The following is a 17,356-nucleotide window of genomic DNA, read 5'->3' on the forward strand; positions in this document are numbered from 1 at the left end:
AAGTTTCCTCACACTAGTGAGCCTCTTCACCGGCAGGGACGGGGGTTGGGCAGGGGGGAAGCTTCAGAGCAACAGAGGAGAGCACAGCAACAGGGGTGCAGAGGTCAAAGCGGAGAGGTTCCTGCACAGAGGATCGGTGCCAACCAGCACTCACCAGCCTGAGAGGCTCGTCTGCACCCCTGCTGGGGCAGGTGTGGGCTGGGAGCTGAGGCTTGGGCTTCAGAGGTCAGATCCCAGGGAGAGGACTGGGGTTGGCTGCGTGAACACAGCCTGAAGGGGGCTAGTGCACCACAGCTAGTCAGGAGGGAGTCAGGGAAAAAGTCTGGAACTGCCTAAGAGGCAAGAGACCATTATTTCAGGATGTGCAAGGAGAGGGGATACAGAGCACTGCCTAAACGAGCTCCAGAGACGGGTGCGAGCCACAGCTATCAGCTCAGACCTCAGAGGCGGGCATGAAATGCTAATGCTGCCACCACTGCCACCAAGAAGGCTGTGTGCAAGCACAGGTCACTATCCACACCTCCCCTCCTGGGAGCCTGTGCAGCCTGCCACTGCCAGGGTCCCGTGATCCAGGGACAACTTCCCCAGGAGAACACACGGCATGCCTCAGGCTGTTGCAATGTCATGCTGGCCTCTTCCGCCACAGGCTCGCCCCACATTCCAATTATGACTACTGTACCCCTCCCTCTCCCTGGCATGAGTGAGCAAGAGAGCCCTAATCAGACGTGGCTTTACCCCCCTCTTGTCAGGGTGAGGAACAGATGCCTGAGGGTGCCCTACACGCAGAGGCAGGGCCAAAACCAAAGCTGAAACCCAGGAGCTGTGCGAACAAAGAAGAGAAAGCAAAATTTCTCCGTGCAGCCTCAGGAGCAGCGGATTAAATCCCCACAATCAACTTGATGAACCCTGCGTCTTTGGAATACCTGAATAGACAACGAATGTTCCCAAAATTGAGGCAGTAGACTTTGGGAGCAATTGTGGACTTGGGGTTTGCTTTCTGCATCTGATTTGTTTCTGGTTTTTATATTTATGTTAGTTTAGTTTTGAGTGCTTGTTATCATTGGTGGCTTTGTTTATTGGTCTTGTTGCTCTCTTCTTTACTTTTTTATATATTTTTTATATTTTTTTCCCCTTTTTCTCTTTTTGTGGGTGCGTACGTATATGTGTCTTTGTTGATTTTGTCTGTTTAGGTTTGCTTATACCATTTGTCCTAGGGTTCTGATTGTTTGTGTTTTTGGTTTGTTGGTTTGTTTGTTTTCTTTTTATAAGTGTGTGTATGTTTCTTTGTGTCAGTTTGCATGTTTAGTTTTGCTTTTACCATTTGGTTTGGGGTTCTATCGGTTTGTTGGGTTTTTTTTTTTTCCTTTTTTTCTTCCAAGCCCTGTGGCTGGCAGGGTCTTAATGCTCCGGCCAGGTGTCAGGCCCGAGCTTCCGAGATGGGAGAGCCAAGTCCAGGACATTGGACCACAAGAGACCTCTTGGCCCCATATAATATCAATCAGCGAAAGCTCTTGAGATCTCCAACTCAACACTAAAACCCAACTCCACCCAACAGCCAGCAAGCTCCAGTGCTGGAAGACCATGCCAAACAACTAGCAAGACAGGAACACAACCCCACCCATTAGCAGAGAGTCTGTCTAAAGTCATACTAAGTTCAAGGACAACCCAAAACACACCACCAGACGTGGCCCTGCCCACCAGAAGGACAAAATCCAGCCCCACCCACCAGAACATAGGCACCAGTCCCCTCCACAAGGAAGCCTACAAAACCTCACTCACTGGGGGCAGACACCAAAAACAACGGGAACTACAAACATGCAGCCTGCGAAAAGGAGACCTCATTAAGTTAAACAGTATGAGAAGACAGAGAAATATGCAACAGATGAAGGAGCAGGGTAAAAACCCACCAGGCCAAACAAATGAAGAGGAAATAGGCAGTCTACCTGAAAAAGAATTCAGAGCAATGATAGTAAAGATGATCCAAAATCTTGGAAATAGAATGGAGGGAATACAAGAAACTTTTAACAACGACCTAGAAGAACTACAGAGCAAACAAACAATGATGAACACAATAAATGAAATTAAAAATTCTCTAGAAGGAATCAATAGCAGAATAACTAGGGCAGAAGAACGGATAAGTGAACTGGAATATAAAATAGTGGAAATAACTGCCACAGAGCAGAAAAAAGGAAAAAGAATGAAAAGAATTGAGGACAGTCTCAGAGACATCTGGGACAACATTAAACGCACCAACATTTGAATTATAAGGGTCCCAGAAGAAGAAGAGACAAAGAAAGGGACTGAGAAAATATTTGAAGAGATTAGAGTTGAAAACTGCCCTAACATGGGAAAGGAAATAGTCAATCAAGTCAAGAAAGTGCAGAGAGTCCCATACAGGATAAATACAAGGAGAAACACGCCAAGACACATATTAATCAAACTATCAAAAATTAAATACAAAGAAAAAATATTAAAAGCAGCAAAGGAAAAACAACAAATAACATACAAGGGAATCCCCATAATGTTAACAGCTGATCTTTCAGCAGAAACTCTGCTACCCAGAAGGGAGTGGCAGGACATATTTAAAGTGATGAAAGGGAAGAACTTACAACCAAGATTACTCTACCCAGCAAGGATCTCATTCAGATTTGACAGAGAAAGTAAAACCTTTACAGACAAGCAAAAGCTAAGAGAATTCAGCACCACCAAACCAGCTTTACAACAAATGCTAAAGGAACTTCTCTAGACAGGAAACACAAGAGAAGGAAAACACCTACAATAACAAACCCAAAACAATTAAGAAAATGGTAAAAGGAACATACATATCAATAACTACCTTAAATGTAAATGGATTCAATGCTCCAACCAAAAGACACAGACTGGCTAAATGGACACAAAAACAAGACATGTATATACGCTGTCTACAAGACACCCACTTCAGACCTAGGGACACATACAGACTGAAAGTGAGGGGATGGAAAAATATATTCCATGCAAATGGAAATCAAAACAAAGCTGGAGTAGCAATTCTCATATCAGACAAAATAGACTTTAAAATAAAGACTACCACAAGAGACAAAGAAGGACACTACATAATGATCAAGAGATCAATCCAAGAAGATATAACAATTGTAAATATTTATGCACCCAACATAGGAGCACCTCAATACAGGCAAATGCTAACAGCCATAAAAGGGGAAATTGACAGTAACACAATAATAGTAGGGGACTTTAACACCCCACTTTCAACAATGGAAAGATCATCCAAAATGAAAATAAATGAGGAAACACAAGCTTTAAATGATACATTAATCCAGATTAAACTGATATTTATAGGGCACGCCATCCAAAAACAACAGAATACACTTTCTTCTCAAGTGCTCATGGAACATTCTCCAGGATAGATCATACCTTGGGTCACAAATCAAGCCTCGGTAAATTTAAGAAGTTTGAAATGGTATCAAGTATCTTTTCTGTCCACAACACTATGAGACTAGATATCAATTACAGGGAAAAAACTGTAAAAACTACAAACACATGGAGGCTAAACAATATGCTATTAAATAACGAAGAGATCACTGAAGAAATCAAAGAGGAAATCAAAAAACACTTAAAAACAAATGACAATGAAAACAGGACGGGAGGTCTGGGCAAGATGGCAAAAGACTAAGATGCCGAGATCACCTTCCTCCCCACAGATACATCAGAAATACATCTACACGTGGAACTGCTCCTATAGAACACCCACTGAATGCTGGCAGAAGACGTCAGATCTCCCAAAAGGCAAGAAACTCCCCACGTACCTGCGTAGGGCAAAAGAAAAAAGAAATAACAGGGACAAAAGAATAGGAATGGGACCTGCACCAGTGGGAGGGAGCTGTGAAGGAGGAAAGGTTTCCACACACTAGGAAGCCCCTTTGCAGGTGGAGACTGCGGGTGGCAGAGGGGGAAGCTTCGGAGCCACGGAGGAGAGCGCAGCAACAGGGGTGCGGAGGGCAAAGCGGAGAGATTCCCGCACAGAGGCTCGGTGCCGAGCAGCACTCACCAGCCTGAGAGGCTTGTCTGCTCACCCGCCGGGGCGGGCGGGGGCTGAGAGCTGAGGCTCGGGCTGCGGTTGGATCGCAGGGAGAGGACTGGGGTTGGCTTCGTGAACACAGCCTGAAGGGGTTAGCACACCACAGCTAGCCGGGAGGGAGTCTGGGAAAAGGTCTGGAGCTGCTGAACAGGCGAGAGACTTTTTCTTGCCTCTTTGTTTCCTGGTGCGTGAGGAGAGGGGATTCAGAGCGCTGCCTAAACGAGCTGCAGATACGGGCACAAGCCGCGGCTATCAGCGCGGACCCCAGAGACGGGCATGAGACGCTAAGGCTGCTGCTGCCACCACCAAGAAGCCTGTGTGCAAGCACAGGTCACTCTCCACACCGCCCCTCCTGGGAGCCTATGCAGCCCGCCACTGCCAGGGTCCCGTGATCCAGGGACAACTTCCCCGGGAGAACGTGCAGCGCACCTCAGGCTGCTGCAACGTCACGCCAGCTGCTGCCGCTGCAGGATCGCTCCGCATTCGTACCCCTCCCTCCCCCGGGCCTGAGTGAGCCAGAGCCCCCGAAGCAGCTGCTTCTTTAACCCCGTCCTGAGTGAAGAACAGACGCCCTCAGGCGACCTACACGCAGAGGTGGGTCCAAATCCAAAGCTGAACCCCGGGAGCTGTGCGAACAAAGAAGAGAAAGGGAAATTTCTCCCAGCAGCCTCAGAAGCAGCAGATTAAAGCTCCACAAACAACTTGATGTACCTGCATCTGTTGAATACCTGAATAGACAATGAATCATCCCAAACTGAGGAGGTGGACTTTGGCAGCAGGATATACTATTTTTTCCCCTTTTCCTCTTTTTGTGAGTGCATATGTGTATGCTTCTGGGTGAGATTTTGTCTGTATAGCTTTGCTTTCACCATTTGTCATAGGCTTTGGTCCATCCGTTTTTTGTTTGTTTGTTTGTTTTACTTAAAACATTTTTTTCTTAATAATTTTTTTCTTATTTTTTATTTAAAAAAATTTTTTTCTTAATAAATTTGTTTTTAAATTTTTCTTATTTTTTATTTTTAAAAATTAAAAAAATTTTTTTCTTAATTAACTTTTCTTAATAATTTTTCTTATTTTTTATTATAATAGCTTTATTTTATTTTATCTTGCTTTATTTTATTTTATTTTATCCTCTTTCTTTTTTTCTTTCTATTTTTTCTCCCTTTTATTCTGAGCCGTGTGGATGAAAGGCTCTTGGTGCTCCAGCCAGGCATCAGGGCTGTGCCTCTGAGGTGGGAGAGCCAACTTCAGAACACTGGTACACAAGAGACCTCCCACCTCCACGTAACACCAAACGGCGAAAATCTCTCAGAAATCTCCATCTCAACACCAAGACCCAGTTTCACTCAACGACCAGCAAGCTACAGTGCTGGACACCCTATGCCAAACAACTAGCAAGACAGGAACACAGCCCCAGCAATTAGCAGAGAGGCTGCCTAAAATCATAATAAGGCCACAGACACCCTAAAACACACCACCAGACGTGGACCTGCCCACCAGAAAGACAAGATCCAGCTTCATCCACCAGAACACAGGCACTAGTCCCCTCCACCAGGAAGCCTACACAACCCACTGAACCAACCTTAGCCACTAGGGACAGATACCAAAAACAACAGGAACTACGAACCTGCAGCCTGTGAAAAGGAGACCCCAAACACAGTAAGATAAGCAAAATGAGAAGACAGAAAAACACACAGCAGATGAAGGAGCAAGGTAAAAACACACCAGACCTAACAAATGAAGAGGAAATAGGCAGTCTACCTGAAAAAGAATTCAGAATAATGATAGGAAACATGATCCAAAATCTTGGAAATAGAATAGACAAAATGCAAGAAACATTTAACAAGGACGTAGAAGAACTAAAGAGGAACCAAGCAATGATGAAAAACACAATAAATGAAATTAAAAATACTCTACAAGGGATCAACAGCAGAATAACTGAGGCAGAAGAACGGGTAAGTGACCTGGAAGATAAAATAGTGGAAATAACTACTGCAGAGCAGAATAAAGACAAAAGAATGAAAAGAATTGAGGACAGTCTCAGAGACATCTGGGACAACATTAAACGCACCAACATTCGAATTATAGGTGTCCCAGAAGAAGAAGAGAAAAAGAAAGGGATTGAGAAAATATTTGAAGAGATTATAGTTCAAAACTTCCCTAATATGGGAAAGGAAATAGTTAATCAAGTCCAGAAAGTGCAGAGAGTCCCATACAGGATAAATCCAAGGAGAAACACCCCAAGACACATATTAATCAAACTATCAAAAATTAAATATAAAGAAAACATATTAAAAGCAGCAAGGGAAAAACAACAACACACAAGGGACTCCCCATAATGTTAACAGCTGATCTTTCAGCAGAAACTCTGCAAGCCAGAAGGGAGGGCAGGATATACTTAAAGTGATGAAGGAGAAAAACCTACAACCCAGATTGCTCTACCCAGCAAGGATCTCATTCAGATTTATGGGAGAAATTAAAACCTTTACAGACAAGCAAAAGCTGAGAGAGTTCAGCACCACCAAACCAGCTTTACAACAAATGCTAAAGGAACTTCTCTAGGCAAGAAACACAAGAGAAGGAAAACATCTACAATAACAAACCCAAAACATTTAAGAAAATGGGAATAGGAACATACATATTGATAATTACCTTAAATGTACATGGATTCAATGCTCCAACCAAAAGACACAGACTGGCTGAATGGATACAAAAACAAGACCCGTATATATGCTGTCTACAAGAGACCCACTTCAGACCTAGGGACACATACACACTGAAAGTGGGGGGATGGAAAAAGATATTCCATGCAAATGGAAATCAAAAGAAAGCTGGAGTAGCAATTCTCATATCAGACAAAATAGACTTTAAAATAAAGACAATTACAAGAGACAAAGAAGAACACTATATAATGATCAAGGGATCAATCCAAGAAGAAGGTATAACAATTGTAAATATTTATGCACCCACAGGAGCACCTCAATACATAAGGCAAATACTAACAGCCATAAAAGGGGAAATCGACAGCAACACAATCATAGTAGGGGACTTTAACACCCCACTTTCAACAATGGACAGATCATCCAAAATGAAAATAAATAAGGAAACACAAGCTTTAAATGATACATTAAACAAGATGGACTTAATTGATATTTATAGGACATTCCATCCAAAAACAACAGAATACACATTTTTCTCAACTGCTCATGGAACATTCTCCAGGGTATATCATATCTTGGGTCACAAATCAAGCCTTGGAAAATTTAAGAAAATTGAAATCATATCAAGTATCTTTTCTGACCACAATGCTATGAAGCTAGATATCAATTACAGGAAAAGATCTGTAGAAAATACAAACACATGGAGGCTACACAATACACTACTTAATAACAAAGTGATCACTGAAGAAATCAAAGGGGAAATCAAAAAATACCTAAAAACAAATGACAATGGAGACATGACGACCCAAAACCTATGGGATGCAGCAAAAGCAGTTCTAAGAGGGAAGTTTATAGCAATACAAGCCTACCTCAAGAAACAGGAAACATCTCGAATAAACAACCTAACCTTGCACCTAAAGCAATTAGAGAAAGAAGAACAAAAAAAAACCCCAAAGATAACAGAAGGAAAGAAATCATAAAGATCAGAGCAGAAATAAATGAAAAAGAAATGAAGGAAACGATAGAAAAGATCAATAAAACTAAAAGCTGGTTCTTTGAGAAGATAAACAAAATTGATAAACCATTAGCCAGACTCATCAAGAGAAAAAGGGAGAAGACTCAAATCAATAGAATTAGAAATGAAAAAGGTGAAGTAACCACTGACACTGCAGAAATACAAACGATCATGAGAGATTACTACAAGCAACTCTATGCCAATAAAATGGACAACCTGGAAGAAATGGACAGATTCTTAGAAATGCACAACCTGCCGAGACTGAACCAGGAAGAAATAGAAAATATGAACAGACCAATCACAAGCACTGAAATTGAAACTGTGATTAAAAATCTTCCAACAAACAAAAGCCCAGGACCAGATGGCTTCACAGGCGAATTCTATCAAACATTTAGAGAAGAGCTAACACCTATCCTTCTCAAACTCTTCCAAAATATCGCAGAGGGAGGAACACTCCCCAACTCATTCTACGAGGCCACCATCACCCTGATACCAAAACCAGACAAAGATGTCACAAAGAAAGAAAACTACAGGCCAATATCACTGATGAACATAGATGCAAAAATCCTCAACAGAATACTAGCAAACAGAATCCAACAGCACATTAAAAGGATCATACACCATGATCAAGTGGGGTTTATCCCAGGAATGCAAGGATTCTTCAATATATGCAAATCAATCAATCTGATACACCATATTAACAAACTGAAGGATAAAAACCATATGATCATCTCAATAGATGCAGAAAAAGCTTTTGACAAAATGCAAAAACTCCATTTATGATAAAAACTCTCCAGAAAGTAGACATAGAGGGAAACTACCTAAACATAATAAAGGTCATATATGACAAACCCACAGCAAACATCATCCTCAGTCGTGAAAAACTGAAAGCATTTCCTCTAAGATCAGGAGGAAGACAAGGATGTCCACTCTCGCCACTATTATTCAACATAGTTTTGGAAGTTGTAGCCACAGCAATCAGAGAAAAAAAAGAAATAAAAGGAATACAGATTGGAAAAGAAGAAGTAAAGCTGTCACTGTTTGCAGATGACATGATACTATACATAGAGAATCCTGAAGATGCTACCAGGAAACTATTAGAGCTAATCAATGAATTTGGTAAAGTAGCAGGATACAAAATTAATGCACAGAAATCTCTTGCATTCCTATACACTAACGACCAAAAATCTGAAAGAGAAATTAAGGAAATACTCCCATTTACCACTGCAAAAAAAAGAAGAAAATACCTAGGAATAAACCTACCTAAGGAGACAAAAGACCTGTATGCAGAAAAGTATAAGACACTGATGAAAGAAATTAAAGATGATACAAACAGATGGATAGATATACCATGTTCTCAGATTGGAAGAGTCAACATTGTGAAAATGACTATACTACCCAAAGCAATCTACAGGTTCAATGCAATCCCTATCAAACTACCAATGGCATTTTTCACAGAACTGGAACAAAGAATTTTACAATTTGTATAGAAACACAAAAGACCCAAACAGCCAAATCAATCTTGAGAAAGAAAAACAGAGCTGGAGGAATCAGGCTCCCAGACTTCAGACTATATTACAAAGCTACAGTAATCAAGACAGTATGGTACTGGCACAAAAACAGAAATATAGATCAATGGAACAGGTTAGAAAGTCCAGAGATAAGCCCATGCACTATGGTCACCTTATCTTTGATAAAGGAGGCAAGAATATACAATGGAGAAAAGACAGCCTCTTCAATAAATGGTGCTGGGAAAACTGGACAGCTACATGTAAAAGAATGAAATTAGAGCACTTCCTAACACCATACACAAAAATAAACTCAAAATGGATTACAGACCTAAATGTAAGGCCAGACACTATCAAACTCTTAGAGGAAAACATAGGGAGAACACTCTATGACATAAATCACAGCAAGATCCTTTTTGACCCACCTCCTAGAGAAATGGAAATAAAAACAAAAATAAACAAATGGGACCTAATGAAACTTAAAAGTTTTGTGCACAACGGAAACCATAAACAAGACGAAAAGACAACCCGCAGAATGGGAGAAAATATTTGCAAACGAAGCAACTGACTAAGGATTAATCTGCAAAATATACAAGCAGCTCATGCAGCTCAATAATAAAAAAACAAACAACCCAATCAAAAAATGGGCGGAAGACCTAAATAAACATTTCTCCAAAGAAGACATACAGATTGCCAACAAACACACAAAAAGATGCTCAACATCACTAATCATTAGAGAAATGCAAATCAAAACCACAATGAGGTATCACCTCACACCCATCAGAATGGCCATCATGAAAAAAATCTACAAACAATAAATGCTGGACAGGGTGTGTAGAAAAGGGAACCCTCTTGCATTGTTGGTGGTAATGTAAATTGATACAGCCACTATGGAGAAAAGTATGGAGCTTCCTTAAAAAACTAAATATAGAACTACCGTATGACCCAGCAAGCCCACTACTGGGCATATACCCTGAGAAAACTATAATTCAAAAAGAGTCATGCACCACAATGTTCATTGCAGCTGTATTTACAATAGCCAGGACATGGAAACATGTTCATGGATAAAGAAGATATGGCACATATATACAATGGAATATTACTCAGCCATAAAAAGAAACGAAACTGAGTTATTTGTAGTGAGGTGGATGGACCTAGAGTCTGTCATACAGATTGAAGTAAGTCAGAAAGAGAAAAACAAATACCATATGCTCACATGTTTATATGGAATCTATAAAAAAAATGGTTCTGATGAACCTAGGGATAGGGCAAGAATAAAGACACAGATATAGAGAATGGACTTGAGGACACAGTGGACTTGGGACGAAGTGAGAGAGTGGCATGGACGTAGATACACTACCAAATGTAAAATAGATAGCTAGTGGGAAGCAGCCGCATAGCACAGAGAGATCGGCTCGGTGCTCTGTGTCCACCTAGAGGGGTGGGATAGGGAGGGTGGGAGGGAGACACAAGAGGGAGGAGATAGGGGGATACATGTGTATGTATAGCTGATTCTCTTTGTTATACAGCAGAAACTAACAAACCATTGTAAAGCAATTATACTCCAATAAAGATGTTAAAAAAAAATTGTAGAGATGAACAAACATCCACAAATAGCTAAACAATGAAAAAGAAGACTTGACGGAAATCTGCCATACCAGGCTATCAGCTGTACAATGAAGCCATTATTAAAAAAGAACAGTGTGGTTTGCACTGAAATAACAAACAGGCTAAAGCAACAAGACAGAATGCTCAGAATCAGACCCAGTACTATTCAGAGTAAGATCCAGAGTCTGACTTGATTTCCAATTCAGGTAGCACCACAAATTAACTGGGAAATAATTAATTATTTGGAGTCAAAATTTGGAAAATTGATTCACTACATGTAGAAAAATAAAGTAATTCTTGGACCAAAAGTGATCACAAGTACATTAAAGGACCAAAGGTGAAAGACAAAACTATGAAGTTAACAGGAGGAAATATAGGAGAATATCTTCATAACCTAGCAGTGAAGAAAGACTTTTTTAACAAAATCCCAAAGACACAAACCATAATGACAAAAATTTATGAATTTGATTAAAGCAAAATTAAGAATCTCTAGTCAATGAACAAAATGATGGATAGAGTTAATGGACAGAAGATCAGGAGAAGATATTTACAAAGTGTAAAACTAACCAGGGACCAATATCCAGAGCATACACAGAAATCTTGCAAAGCAACTAGAAAACGATAGGAACTTAAAAAAAAAAAAAAATAGACAAAAGATATGACCAAGTAATTTACAGGAAAGGAAACCAAAATGCTAAGGAGCATACAAAGAGGTAGCCTAACTAATTGGTATCAGAGAAATGCAAATTAAACCAAACTGATGTCAATTCTTCACAACTTAATCCATCAATTCAACGAAATTTCAGTAGAAATCCCAGAAAGTTACTTTGTGGATGCTGACAAACTAATCCAACATTTAAATGAAGAGATAAAAGATCCAGAATAGCCAACACTATATTGAACAAGAACCAAGTCAGAATACCACCTAACAGGAATGTAAATTGATACAGCCACTATGGAGAACAATATGGAGGTTCCTTTAAAAACTAAAAATAGAATTACCATATGACCCAGCAATCCCACTACTTGGCATATACCCAGAGAAAACCATAATTCAAAAAGACACATGCACCCCAATGTTCATTGCAGAACTATTTACAATAGCCAGGTCATGGAAGCAACCTAAATGCCCATTGACAGACGAATGGATAAAGAAGTTGTGGTACATATATACAATGGAATATTACTCAGCCATAAAAAGGAACGAAATTGAGTCATTTGTTGAGACGTGGATGGATCTAGAGACTGTCATACAGAGTGAAGTAAGTCAGAAAGAGAAAAACAAATATCGTATATTAACACATGTATGTGGAACCTAGAAAAATGGTACAGATGAACCGGTTTGCAGGGCAGAAGTTGAGACATAGATGTAGAGAACAAACGTATGGACACCAAAGGGGGAAAACCGTGGTGGGGTGGGGATGGTGTTGTGCTGAATTGGGTGATTGGGATTGACATGTATACACTGATGTGTATAAAATTGATGATTGATTAAAAAAAAAAAAAAAGAATACCACCTAACATCAAAATTTACTATAAACCTACAATAATCAAGACAGTGCAGTACTGGCAAAGGAACAGACATATAGATCAATGAAACCAAATAGACTCCAGAAATAGACTTACATAAATGTAGTCAACTGATCTTTGACAAAGAAGAAAAGGTAGTCTTTTCTTAATTGAATAAATTTGACATGTAACATTAGTAAGGTATATAGTGTATTGCTTTGACACATTTGTATATCATAATATGATTTCAGACGTAGCAATATTTATCACATTATACAATTATTGTATAATATTCAACAAATGCTGCTAGAACAACTAGACATCCATATACAAATAAATGAACCTAGACACAGAACTTATACCCTTTACAAAAATTAACTCAAAATGGTTCATAGACCAAAATATAAAATGCAAAACCATAAAACTCTTAGAACATAACATAGAAGAAAATCTAAATGTCCTTGGGTTTCACGATGACTTTTTAGATATAACACCAAAGGCATGATCCATGAAAGAAATAATTGATAAGCTGGATTTCATTAAAATTAAAAACTTCTGCTTTGCAGAAGTCAAGAGAATGAGAAGACAAGCCACAGACTGGGAGAATGTATTTATGTGCAAAAGATATATCTAATAAAGGACTGTTATCCAAAATACACAAAAAACTCCTAAAACTCAACAATAAAAAAACTATAAACCCGATTAAAAATTGGACAAATGACCTAAAGAGACACCTCACCAATGAAGATACACAGATGGCAATATGTGAAAAGATGCCCAGCATCATATGTCATTAGGGAAATCCAAATTAAGACACTACACACCTATTAGGATGGTAGAAATCCAGAACACTGACAACACCAAATGCTGGTGAGGAGGTGGAGCAGCAGGAACCCTTACTGCTGGTGGGAATGCAGAATGCTACAGCTATTTTGGAAGACAGTATTGTGGTTTCTTACAAAACTAAACATACTCTTACCTACAATCCAACAATGGCACTTTTTATTATTTACACAAATGAGTTGGAAATTTACACAAAAACCTGCACACAGATATTTGTAGTAGCTTTATTCATAATTGCCATCGAGTAAAAGCTGAAAGAGTTCAGCACCACCAAACCAGCTCTACAAGAAATGTTAAAGGGATTTCTCTAAGTAAAAAAAAGAAGGCCACAACTAAAAACATGAAAATTACAAAAGGAAAAAGCTCATTGGTAAAGGCAAGTATACAGTGAAGGTAGTAAATCAACCACACACAAAACTAGTAGGAAGGTTAAAAGACACAAGTAGTAAAATTATTTATATCCACAATAAGCAGTTAAGGGATACACAAAACAATTAGACACAATTATCATAACTTGGAGGTAATTAAGACATCCTTCAGTAGGTTAATGGATAAGTAAAATGTGGTACATCCAGACAACGAAATATTACTCAGCACTAAAATGAAGTGAGTAATTAAGTTATGGAATGATATGGAGAAATCTTAAATGATATTACTAAGTTAAAGAAGCCAATCAGAAAAGGCTATATCCTATGTGATTCCAACTATATAACATTCTGGAGAAGGCAAAACTACAGAGACAGGGAACATCAGTGATTACCAGAGGTTAGGGAGGAGAGGGATGAATCGGGAGCACAGAGGATTTTTAGGGCAGTAAACTTATTCTGTATGATACTATAATGGTGGACACATGTCCTTATACTTTTGTCAAAATCTATAGATTGTGCAACACCAAGAGTGAATCCTAGTGTAAACTTTGGACTTGGGGCGATTATGTGTCAATGTAGGCTCATCAATTAAAACATATGCAGGGGGCTTCCCTGGTGGCACAGCGGTTAAGAATCCACCTGCCAGTGCAGGGGACACCGGTTCGAGCCCTGGTCCGGGAAGATCCCACATGCTGCGGAGCAGCTAAGCCCGTGCGCCACAACTACTGAGCCAGTGCTCTAGAGCCCACGAGCCACAACTACTGAAGCCCGCACACCTACAGCCCGTGCTCCGCAACAAGAGAAGCCACCGCAATGAGAAGCCCGTGCACCACAGCGAAGAGTAGCCCCCGCTCGCCGCAACTACAGAAAGCCCGCTCACAGCAACAAAGACCCAACGCAGCCAAAAATTAATTAATTAATTAATTAATTAAAAAAACAAAACAAAACACCTATGCACCACTCTCGTGCAGGATATTGATAGTGGAGGAGGCTGGGTGGGGGCAAGGTATACAGCCTATTTTCCATACAACTTTGCTGTGAACTTAAAACTGCTCTAAAAAATAAAGTTTATTTAAAAGACAAAAAACAAAATGAGGCATCACTTTGCTCCAGTAATGTGGGCAGATACTGGAGAGCTGGGTAACATCAAGTGTTGGGGAGGGAGGGATATCACGCCCTGCTGGTGGGCATGTAGATGGGTGCACACTCCACGGCACAACCTGGCAAAGCTCAAGTGCCATTTGTCCGCTAATGTGTGCACATTTCTAGAACCTGTTCCTGAGTACCTACCACAAAGACAGTCTCACACACATCTGTAAGGGGACTTACAAGAGAATATACATTTCAATACTGTTTGTTGGAGGCTATCTGGGTGCTCATTACCTGGAATGAGGGAAGGGAAGACAAATAGGTCAAATACGGTGACTGTAGCAGTTAGAATGCCACAGACTTGAAAAACACATGGCAACATGTATAATATTAAAAACAGTGAAAAAAGATATAGAATGAGCTATAGAACATGGTACCACTAAAAGTGAATTTTAAATATACGGACCCCAGTGAATGCATACAAATAAAAGGATCCACATTAAAGACATCGGAATAGTTTCCTATGTGGGAAGAGGGAAATAAGGGTAAGGAATCTGCATAAAAGTTTTTAAAAAGTTAAAAGAAAACCCAAACTAAATTAAACAGCAGCTTTGTGTGGACCAATGGTAATGATATGGCATAAACTGAGAAGTGTGGTTAATTTAAACCTTTGCACCTGAGCTCCAACTAAAGCTAGAGATGGATAGATTAGAGAGAGATTGATAGAGAGATAGATGATAGATAGATAGATAGATAGATAGATAGATAGATAGATAGATAGATAGATATAGATAAAAGAGAGCATTCTCTCTCCCATTATGGCCATTGAAATATCATCACTACCGCCGCCACCCCAGAGAGTTCCATTCTCAACCCATTTGACCTTAGTCTTATATGTAACTTTGAAGCTTTTTATACAAAAACAGTTAATAAGGTCTTTTATTTCAGGATGTAAATACTGTCTATCTAATCTTCTACCCTCATCTCAGTAAGTCCTCTCCCATTTTCTACACCTTGTGCTGCAATTTCTGATGTCTCCCCTGCTTGCTACAACCTGATATGAACCATGTATTTGGGAGAATAGAGAAAGGGTCTCCTTACCTAGAGGGAGAGAGAGCATCGTGGAGGGAAAGAACAGCATGTGCAAATGTGTGGTGGCATATAGGGCACATTTGGAGAAGCGCATTTAGATCACCGAGAACCCTGGTCTGACTGCAATTTAGAGTGAGCTCTAGGAGATGACTCTGCAGAGGGAAACAGGGTCAGATCACTTTACAGATGATTGTAAGTGAGGCTAAGGAGTCTGAATTTGCACCTGAGGCAAATGCAGAGTCATTGAAGAATGTTAAGCAAGAAGGGAGTGACTTGATTGGATTTGTATTTAGAATGATCACTCTGACCACAGTGTGGAGAAAAGGCGGGGGTGGGCAGGAATGAGGGAGCCAGTTAGAAGGATGTGGCCATCCTCCATGCTACAGCATTCATTAATTTAACAAAAGACCTTGGTAGCGAGGCAAGAGATAGATGGGCTCCAGGCTAGACATTTACAACTGGCCTCCTGTTCACACCTCCTGGGGAGAGAAGAAGATGAGCTCCAGGCCGGACATTCATTACCAGCCCCTGTTTACATTTCCTGAAGCAAGAGATAAATGGACTCCAGGACTACATATTTATGACCGGACTCCTGTGTATATTTCAAGATCTGCACCTCGATATAAAAACCAGCAACAGGAATAGGGTAAATAACCGGACATTGGGCATTTTATGGCAGGGACAGGGTGGGACTAAACCCTATTAAAGGATCAAGAGGTCACACACTTCCCATCCTTAGGGCAAGGGAGACACTACGCATGTGCAAAAAGCTTCACAGGGTCAAAATGTGAGGAGATGCCAGACCATAGTAAGTCCTGCTATCTCCTCCCAGAGGCCTTTGCGGTGGGATCCATCTTAACTTAGGGGTGTGTGCGCACCCAGGGGAGGGTCCAGAAGCAAATTAGCCCTAGGGTCAAAACAATATGATTGGCCAAAAAGAAGAAAAAGACCCAGAAGACTGCCCCCTTATAAAGGACTTAAACTTCCCAAAGGCGCAGTTCTCTCTCCGTTCGCCCGTGCGTCTTTCCGCGTGTACTTTGTTTTTCCAATAAACTTTTTACTTTTCTCTTTACCTTCTGCCTCCTTGCCTGAATTCTTTCTTGACAAGGAAGGTAAGAACTAGGGACCTAGGCCTTAGCTGCTGGACCCTGTGGTCCAGTATTTAGGACTTCCAGTCCGGGAACTAAGATCTTGCTTCCTACTATTGCTTGCTGCAAGCTGCCGCGTCCGAAATCAGTAGCCTGACTCTCTTAGTGGATTAGGCATCCAATTGTAAACTCAGAAGACTAGATAAAATGGTTTCCACACGTCCCTCCCAGCTCTATGATTTTCAAATCCTGCTTATTTTATATTCAATCAAAGAAGGGAGTGATGGTGTGTGTGTGAAAAAAATTAAAAAAAATAAAAATAAAAAATGAAAAATAAAAAAATAAAAAGAAGGGAGTGATGAAGCATAAGCAGAGAAATTGGCAAATTTGTGATCAATATGCAGAACTCACAGTCAGCAGACAGGAGGCATTAAAGGCTATATATGATGCTGATTGCCTAGATAACTCTCTGTGATCAAGCACCCTTTACAATTAATGATA

The 17,356-nt window shown here is 40.3% G+C and overlaps 1 protein-coding gene across 5 annotated transcripts in view; it reads right to left on the reverse strand.

The window, feature by feature from the left end:
• The window catches only part of MEGF10 (multiple EGF like domains 10), a 363,967-nt gene that overhangs the window by 256,126 nt on the left and 90,485 nt on the right, over positions 1-17,356 (reverse strand). The gene's annotated exons all lie outside the window — the stretch shown is intronic.

This window comes from Balaenoptera physalus (genome assembly GCF_965194825.1).
Source record: "Balaenoptera physalus genome assembly, chromosome: 3".
Lineage (NCBI taxonomy): Eukaryota > Metazoa > Chordata > Mammalia > Artiodactyla > Balaenopteridae > Balaenoptera > Balaenoptera physalus.